Here is a 10,170-nt window from a genome sequence, read left to right as displayed (position 1 = left end):
GGACTTGAACATTTTCCTTTCTGTAAAGTGGATTTAGAGGGGAGGGTAGTTAAGGCTGTTGCAAAATAGGAGCACTTGGGCTGACAATAAGCAACCGGGTAATGCCCACCCTAGCTAAAGCAGTGCTTTGGGGCTTTTTAGCCTGGCAGTCCTAGTTTGACATTGTCCCTCAGCCCTAACCGAAAGGCAAGGTTACATATAGTTTTAGGTTAAGCTTGGTGTTGGAGATTATAATTGGGGCTAGTATTATATTATTCATATTCAGTAATATTTCCATCATCCAGCTTCAAAAATAGAGAATAGCTGATGAAACCGGCATGGCTAGGCTACCTCATGGCTATAGAGAGCTTACCCAGAGTAGCAGGCTACATTACATCAGACCTGACCTGCTAAAAGTCTAGATGTCCATAGATATATATACTGACCGCGTCAGTATATATATTTATGCTAGATGTCAAGGATGGCCTATTTCAAACATTTCTGTTTGTGTTAACGGATAAACGGAACGATTAGTCAATTTGCGTCTTAGCATCCACCTCGGATGCTGTCCAACTCGTGACCTTCCTGCAGAAACTGTGCCATGGCAAAGTGACCCACTTCTGCATTGTTTACACCGTGTGAGAGAGGAGGAGGGAGGGAAGGAGCGGAGAGACCGTGCAGAAAGCATCGACCGGTGCGGATTGGAATGCGTCTCCCCCATCCCGACACAGCAAAGTATGTCGGATCAAAGCATGTGACTTGCTTGCTGTCAATATTGAGCTTTGGAAATAAGGGAGATTTCCCGGGTTTCTCACGCAGAATACGGGGAAATGTCAACATTCGTCCCCCAACGTTGGAAGGGTTGCCGTATTAGTCCGTTTCATAATTGCAAGCTCGTGCATTGGTCAGCTAAACAATACAACAAAGTAGCCTACTTTATTTACGCCTAACAACAGCCTATATTAATTTGGTCAACTTTATACAGCCCTAGCAAGGCTAAAGTTCTGTAGCCTAATCGATGGCCCTGTGCGCTGTCATTCTCTCTCCTGCGCAAACAAAATGTGTGCGTTCCAAGTAGCCTAGTGCATAATTAGGGCCCGAGCACCGAAGGGCGCAAGGCCCTATTGTTTTTGTAAGGATTATTACAGTGCATGAAAATGCACTGTTCTGTTATCCGAAGTCTTCTTCTTATTATTATTATAGTGCATGAAAATGCACTATACTGTTCTTCCAAGTCTTCTTATTACAGTGCATGAAAATGCACTTCCTAGGCTTCTTATTAAATGCACTCTACTGTTATCCGAATTATTCTTAATATTAATATTATTGCATTGCATGTAAATGCAATGGACTGTTATCGCTGTTCTTATTATTCTTCTTCTGACCAAATTCAACGTTTAATGCGACTGAAACCGCTGAACCGTCTGACCTCATTCAAAGACTCATACAAAGCTCTTGTAACGGAAAATCGTAAAATGTATTTTTCATATTTGTAAACTTTATACTTTTTGAGATATTTACGATAAAAGAGCAATAAAATCCCATAGACTTAACATTGACCGCCGTGGCGGCAACTTTTAGCATTATGACGTGACCTGCACCTGAAGGCAATCAACAGCTGGTCCGCTGCAATCTTTCTACCACTGGAGCTGTGAATCTTCTGAACGTTTTGGCCTGCCATGATACTTTACTAGCTCGTAAAACTCTCCTCCAGAGGCACATTTCTCTAACTACAGACAAGGTAAGTGGTCCGATTTTTGGTATTTGACTCATTTATGTCGTCAAACATTATGTTATGTAGCATTCTATACTATAGCTATGTATGAAATGATAGGTCACAAGTAGTGATGGGCAAATGAAGCTTTGGTGAACCACTGAACCACAGCAGTGTGAACCTAGCGATACTAGCTGAAAAGCAGAAAGATGGCCGCCACACATACATTTTTCAACATAAAAGTCCTTAGCAAACCAATATTTTTGGTTACATATACTGGTTTGGGTAAGGACTTTTATGTGAAAAATCTACATGTGGCAGCCATATTGGATTTTTTCATTAGTGTTGCTAGCTTCGAAGTTGAGGTATAACGTTTGTGCTGTCAACATAGATACAGAGTATGTTTACTTGGCCTAGCCTACTCATTTCTGCATTATTCTGGCCTATAAATTAAAGCTTTCCAGTTGTTGTAGGCTACATCATAATCTGTAGAAAAAATGTGGATAACAGACCTAGCAAGCTGTAAGATATAGTGTAGTTGGTTATCAAGATGCTTAATATCAGAATGGTCCATCCTTAAGACTCAGTTTATGATTATCAACAGCAACAACACACCCTTTGCCTACAAAGTGTTCTAAGCTGTTTACTTTAAACTGGCTATCAACTATCCTTAAACAGAAATTAATAAAACACAAAATGTTGCTTTGTTTGCAGTGAAATACTATAGGCTAGTACATAGGTTCTCAAAGTGCGGCCCGGGGGCCAATGGCGGCCCGCGATAACATCTGTAAAACTGTACAACTGTACTGTGTGCTTTGAAAAGAATGAATCTCCGTTTAGTGGTGTTTAGTGGCCGTCAGGTTTTCCTGTGGTGCTTTGGTAGCTGGAATTGGCCCTGAATAAGGCCTATGCTGATAAGAAGCAAGGCACACTGAGACTGTTTGTTCTAAATACTGGTAAGCTTGTACTTGAAATGGACTGCACACAGAACTGTTATATCCCACATTAGTCTGTTGAGGGTAGAGAACCCCAGGGATTGTGTGTGCATTGCAGATTTTCACAAGTTTTGCCAGGTTTAGCCTCAGTTATGAATTAAAATGTGTTTAATGCAATAAATATACTGTAAACTGTAGAGATGCAACCTGGTCATTAAAATGATTACAAATAGGATTTATTTCCAGTTATTTTTTTTCTCCCCCCGCCCCTTTGGCGGCCCTCAGTTCAATGTTGGGTTCCTGAATTGGCCCTCATCAATCAAAACTTTGAGAACCCCTGGGCTAGTATATTTAACTACCATTACAGATTTATGGTGCAACAACCTCCCTTAAATATCTAAGTTGTATTGAACAATTGTACACATTCCATGTTTTTGGTATAACTTGTTTGCTTTTGTCTTTTAGGGACCAGACCAGACCAGTGTGGTGATGACCGTTTATTACATTATGTGTGTGCCTGTCTGTGTGCACATCCTGCCAACCATACATCGCTGACATTAACACTAACATTAATTCCTAAAAACATGTGACCATATCTCAACATATCTGCACATACCTTTGAACTATAGACGTAGATCTGAGATCTACACTGAGACATTCTGAGTATTATATTGTTGCAGGAGGACTATGCCGACAACTATATAAAGCATGCATACATTTGAATCATGTGCTGTGACATCTGTGAAACTTAGCTGTGCTGTTAGACCTCTGTTTTTAGACCTGAGCTGTGCTGTGTGAAAATTAAGATTCTAACCTAAGTTCTGTCTAAAACTGATCATCTGAAGGGCTGAATCTTGTTCTTCAGTCTATATCACCATCAAAAGTGACCTATTTATTACAATTAACTGAGACCTCTAGCTCTTGCTGCCATTTCAGAATTACCACTGATAAATAGATCTGTCTTAGGATAATATGATTGGCATTATCAAGTTCTGTATATATATATACATACACACACACAACTGTGATTTTTTTACTTCAAGCTTACATTGGTTGTTAAGTGTTCATTAGTGTATTCTGAGTATCATTCTGCTGTATTAAAACAAAGAATGTTGATCAATATTGAAATAACAATGTATTTTTACTGACTGTCATATACTCTAAGCTAACATCTAATCAAGTAAGTGGTTTTCAAGAATACTGGACACGTCTATGTAATCTAAATAATCATACTGTAAGTAATTTAATGTTATACACAGCAGCTTTTTTGCATTTACATGCAATGGTAATTCCCTGGAATTGCATTTTCTAGTTATTATTCTTCTTCCGACCAAATTTGACGTTCAAAGGCTCTAAAACCACTGAACCGTTTGACGTCATTCAAACACTCTTACAAAGGTCTTGTAACGGACAATTGTACATTGTCTTTTTACATTTGTAAACGTTATACTTTTTAAGATATTTACGATAAAAGAGCAATAAATTCCCATAGAGTTAACATTGACCACCGTGGCGGCAACTTTTAGCATTATGACGTGACCTGCAGCTGCAATCAACAGCTGAGCGCGAGCTACCACTGGAGCTGTGAATCTTCTGAACGTCTTCGCCTGCTGTGCCGTGGTCACTTTACTGTATTTGCTCGTAAAACTCTCCTTCAGAGGCACTTTTCTCTAATTACAGACAAGGTAAGTGTTCCGGTTTTTGGTATTTGAGCCATTGACGAATGACGTCAAACGGTTGTATGAAATGATGGGTCACAAATAAGCTAAACTATAACGTTAGGTCAAACGTAATGCACTAACGTTACATTTGTTAATTACTGTACGTACACACCGCCGCCGACTTGAGCTTCCAAAGAGTCAGGAAGTCAATCATTTTCAATGGAAGCCAGCTTCTCTCAGCTGCCAGAAGCGTCACATCCGTCTGCGTCGCGTTTTGGGCGTCTTGACGACTTGAGCGTCAAGCAGAAAGTTGAAAGTCAGTCAACTTTATGGTAATGAGCTATGATGCGGTTCAGCGTCCAACGACCAGCAACCAAAGCTTCCCTGGACTTTTTTGACAAGCGTCCTTGACAGAGCGACCAGAGCTTCTTTGGAAGCTCAAGTCGGTGGCGGTGTGTAGGCTACGTACAGTTAGGCCTACTAACCAGCAGCGTTTTAACTAGAACGTTAATGTAAACCAGAGAAGTAGCTAGCAGCTAGGCCTACAGATACTATGACTCTGGTTCTATTCAACATAAGGTCACTTTCCACGGGTGTATAGAATCAAGCACCTAGAATAGATTATGAATGGAGACTGGTGCTTGATTATACTGTGTGAAGGAACCTGATAAAACCCATCATGGTTGTTACCTACATCGCTTGTTTGTATCAAATAGGCCATGGCTACGTTTTCATTCTATGTTCCTGATTCTTACGTAGCCTAAGTAAACACTATCACAGTATGCTATCATAGTTCGTCTATTGATGGGTTTCATCAGGTCCCTTTCCACAAGTGTATACAATCAAGCACCTAGATTATAATTGCATTGGTGCTTGATTAATACTCCTGTGGAAAGGGACCTTATGAAAGCCATGAATAGGCTACTGTTCTGGACAATTGCAGACATTCCCTGTATTGTTTTGGTATAACTGTTAAACTTGTTTGCTTTTGCCTTTTAGGTTCCAGACCAGTGGTGATGACCGTGCAGGCTCGGACTGGTAATCTGTACAACCGGGCAAATGCCCGGTGGGCCGGTGACCTCCGGGATGTTTTAAAAAAAATAAGTTATTTAGCCTATTTGCGGCCGTCATGTAGACCTAGGCTTAGCCTATAAATACTTTGATAGATACTTTATTGATCCTCAAGGGGAAATTCAAGGGTCTCAGTAGCATACAGACATAACACACAACATGCACTTACAACAGAAATGGTAAACATTAGTATAGTATAAACATATAACTAAACTCCACTGTACAATAAAGACAGTAGAAGATAAGATAAGAAACTAACAAAACTAAATACTAAATACACTATATAAGTTAAATTAAGAAAGTCCAATGTGCTTGAGGGTGATCAAGCATAAGACACTTGTAGTGACAGGGCCAGGACTGGTGATGTGCTAAAGGGAGTGAGTGTCATGGTGAAGGTGCAAACAGTAGTCCAACCATAGTCCTTAGTTGTGTGTGCCTGGCAAGGTGCTCAAGAGAGTGGGTGTCATGGTGAAGGTGCAAAAAGTAGTCCAACAGTGCAACAGTAAGGTCTAGAGACCAGCATAAATAATATAGACAAATAGGAGAGTAAAGTGTAATGTAGACAAGGTAAAAAAAAAACTATTTCAGTGCAAAAACAGGTTGAGGTAACAGTGTAGCAGTAAAACAGTAGTGAAAACATTAGGCTGTGTACAATAGTAAAACAGTAGTAAAACAGTAGTAAGCAGTAGTGGGCAGTCAGTACTCAAAAAACATGGACATGGAGAGGGTGGAGAGGCAGACAGACTAAGCAGAGAAGTCTATCTCTCCTCTTCCCTTTAGTGAGGCATTGAACAGTTCAATGGCCCTAGGAACAAATGACTTCCTCAGCCTTTCAGTTGTGCATGTAAGTGAGCGAAATCTCCAGCTGATCAAGCTCTTTTGGTTTTTGATAGTGCTGTAGAGCGGATGACATTCATTGTCCAAGATGTTGATCAGTTTGTTTAGGGTCCTCTTGTCAGATATTGAAGTGATGCACTCCAGTTCAGCTCCCACTACAGAGCCAGCCTTCCTTACCAGCCTGTCAAGTCGCCCAGCATCCTTCTTCTTTGTGCTTCCTCCCCAGCATACCACTGCATAGAAGAGGGCGCTGGCCACAACAGACTGATAGAACATCCTGAGGAGCTTGCTGCACACATTGCTCTGTCCTTTCTTGTAGAGTGCATCAGTGTTGGCTGACCAGTCCAGTTTATTGTCCAGGTGGAGACCCAGATACTTGTAGGTGCTTACCACCTCCACATTGACCCCATCAATGGAGACTGGTAGCAGAGCGGGCTTAGACCTTCGGAAATCCACCACCATCTCCTTGGTCTTTGAAGTGTTAAGTTGAAGGTGATTGAGTTTGCACCAATGCACAAAGTCCTCCACCAGGCTCCTGTACTCCTCCTCTTGCTCGTCCCTGATATACCCCACAATTGCAGTATCATCAGAAAACTTCTGCATGTGGCATGACTCGGTGTTGTAGCGGAAGTCAGATGTGTACAGGGTGAACAGGACTGGAGAGAGCACAGTTCCCTGTGGCGCTCCGGTGCTGCTGATCACAGTGTCAGAGAGGCATAGGCTATATAAGTGCCCTCCGCTGGCTGATGTTCACATCATCGCAGTTTAACCGTAAACAGCAATCAGAGGTGTCTAATTTTATTCCATAAATATATTGTTTTTATAGACATAAGTTGCACGCGCTACGAAGAGCTTCCATTTACTGCACCATGTAGGCTACTGTAGTGCGGTTTGTCTGTCAACATAAAAAAAAAACTCCGGGTACCTACAATTTTCGCACAACTTGGTGGAAAAGTGTAGCACAGGTTAAAGAAAACCTATTCATGTTTGGACTCAAAAGGAATTTCAAAGTATTTCCCATATAGTAGCCTTTTAGCTCACAACGACAGTGAAAGTGGAACTTGGAAAGTGGAAGTCTCTCCACCGAGTGTTACATTAGATGCACAATCAATCGCGAGTCAATGCACGTAAAAAGTATCAACTGGTAGGTTAGTAACGAAGGTAGCCTAATTTTGCAAAATGTGATGACGGCACACAAACTTGGGCAAAAACGTTTAGTATACACTTGTGGTGATAGCCTACAGTTAATGTGAATCTCTGACTATAACCAATGTAGAAGATTTGCACCAAATAGGCCTAACCGTGGTTGTGTTTCTACAACATGTTGGCACAAATCATAATTTCTGTAACTAATAACTATGACGATCTCCATGCATGTTCAGTAGCCTATATTTTTCATTTAGTCAAGCAGTGACGTGGTTTAATCAGTGTTGGGCAAGTTACTTCAAAATCGTAATATATTATGTATTACTTATTACTGTCATTTCAAAGTAATTCATTACATTATAATATTACTGTCTCTGAATTGTAAGGCATTACACTACTATTGTATTACTTTTAAGTTACTTTTACCAAAATATCTAGAAATATGGATTTGGAATTCTAAATGCAGTTTATTATGCTCAATGCAGCTCATTGCACTTCTAATGGAGGGTGATGTGGTACAACATAATGACTGAGCTAGGCTTAAGGCTAACAACAGTAGAATGCAATAGGTGCAGTGATGGCTCATGATGCAATACAAGGAACAATCATAGCCAGAATTTTGTTTAAAGAAGACAAAAGGTCAAAGTCTGGTCAATTGTGATAGAAATGCTGTAACTTTAGGCTTAGGAGACACACCAATAAAGTATTTTGATACAAAATACAGAGCCATTTCCTTCAACCCAATAAAATACAAATGACAAAATACTATTTTGCATTTGAAACACATATTATATGTTTCAGAAATACTACCCATCCCTGGGAACAGGCAGATTATATCTTTATAGTTGGCCATATAATGACATACTTAGGTTAATACTGTATTTCACCAGTTAGGGCACAAAAATGGCCAGTAGCTGCACTGTGTAGCCTATCTTGACATGTTTTTAAGTTTTGGGTTACAATATCAAAAGTCAAAGTCAAAGTCAAAGTCAGCTTTATTGTCAATTTCTTCACATGTTCCAGACATACAAAGAGATCGAAATTACGTTTCTCACTATCCCACGGTGAAGACAAGACATATTTTACCAATTTAGGTCCACAGACAAACATAACATTCAAGTAAACAAAAAAGTAAGTAAATAAGTAAATAAAAAAGTAAGTAAATAAGTAAATAAGAGGGCACATATAATAATGAAAAAATAAGAGCAGCAAAATGTGGTTGAAATTGTGCATAGACAGTCAATAAAAATACTAGTGCAAATACAGGCCAATAAAAGGCTTGGGTAGTTCTGTTTGACCTAAGTAAGAAGAAAGTGGCATAGTGGTGCAAGTTATGTATGTAAGAGCAGCAGAAGTGTTGTGTTTTCAGGACAACAACACCAGTTGTAAAGTGTACAAGTGTGCAAGTGTGCAAGTGGAGTAGTGCAGGCGGCCATTTTGGGACCAATGTCCAGGATGTTATGTAGCTGAGGGTGGAGGGGGGAGAGGAGGGAGAGAGTTCAGCATCCTTACGGCTTGGTGTATGAAGCTGTTGGTGAGTCTGGTAGTGCGGGAGCGCAGGCTTCTGTACCTCTTCCCAGAGGGCAGTAGATCAAACAGATTGTGAGCGGGGTGACTTGCATCACTCACAATTTTGGTCGCCTTGCGGGTGAGGTGGGTGGTGTAAATGTCCTTCAGGGAGGGGAGTGAAGCACCAATAATCCTTCCAGCTGTGTTCACTATGCGCTGCAGGGCTTTCCTGTTGTATTCAGTGCAGCTTCCGCCCCACATATACAGGTAGTGGGCTCTCTGTTGATTTTAATGAGTAGGCCTAAGCCTAAAGTTACACCATTTCTATCACAATTGACCAGACTTTGACCTTTTGTCTTCTTTTAACAAAATTCTGGCTATGATTGTTCCTTGTATTGCATCATGAGCCATCACTGCACCTATTGCATTCTACTGTTGTTAGCCTTAAGCCTAGCTCATATTTTGGTAAAAGTAACTTAAAAGTAATACAATAGTAGTGTAATGCCTTACAATTCAGAGACAGTAATATTATAATGTAATGAATTACTTTGAAATGACAGTAATAAGTAATACATAATATATTACGATTTTGAAGTAACTTGCCCAACACTGATTAAACCACATGTCACTGCTTGACTAAAGGAAAAATATAGGCTACTGAACATGCATGGAGATCGTCATAGTTGACTGAAATTACGATACTGATTATATAATAACCTATAGGTCCAAATCTAAATGTTTGGGTTCAGTTTATGAAGTGTTGCTACAGCATGATACTGTGTGTTTGTTATTTATGGGGGGGATTTTGGTATCGGTGGGCTTGTGTGTGTGTGGGGGGTGGGGGTCGTCGGTCCAGTAGTAGGTCGGTCCATCGTCTGACAATGTTACTAGCAACATTCCTACTGACATACATTCTTACAAACATGTGACCATATCTCAACATATCTGTGCACATAAAATTTAACCATACTGAGACTTATCCGAGATCTACACTGAGACATTCTGAGAACTATATTGTTGTGTGAGGACTATATGGAACTTGTATACTTGTGAATCATATTTGTCAACCATTCATACCTTTGAATCATACGTGTGCTGTAACATCTGTGAAACTTAGATGGTTTTTAGACCTCTGTTTTTAGACCTGAGATGTGCTGTGAAAATTAAGATTCTAACCTTAGTTCTGTCTAAAACTGATCATGTGAAGGGCTGACTCTTTTATTCTTCTAAAGTGGTTTTCAAGAATACTGTAAGTCTATGCAATCTGAATAATCATACTGTAAGTAATGTTATACACAGCAGTTTTTTTGCATTTACA

Source organism: Alosa sapidissima, chromosome 7 (genome assembly GCF_018492685.1).
Source record: "Alosa sapidissima isolate fAloSap1 chromosome 7, fAloSap1.pri, whole genome shotgun sequence".
NCBI lineage: Eukaryota > Metazoa > Chordata > Actinopteri > Clupeiformes > Clupeidae > Alosa > Alosa sapidissima.
The sequence above is the reverse complement of the archived record's forward strand: the minus strand, read 5'-3'. Positions refer to the sequence as shown.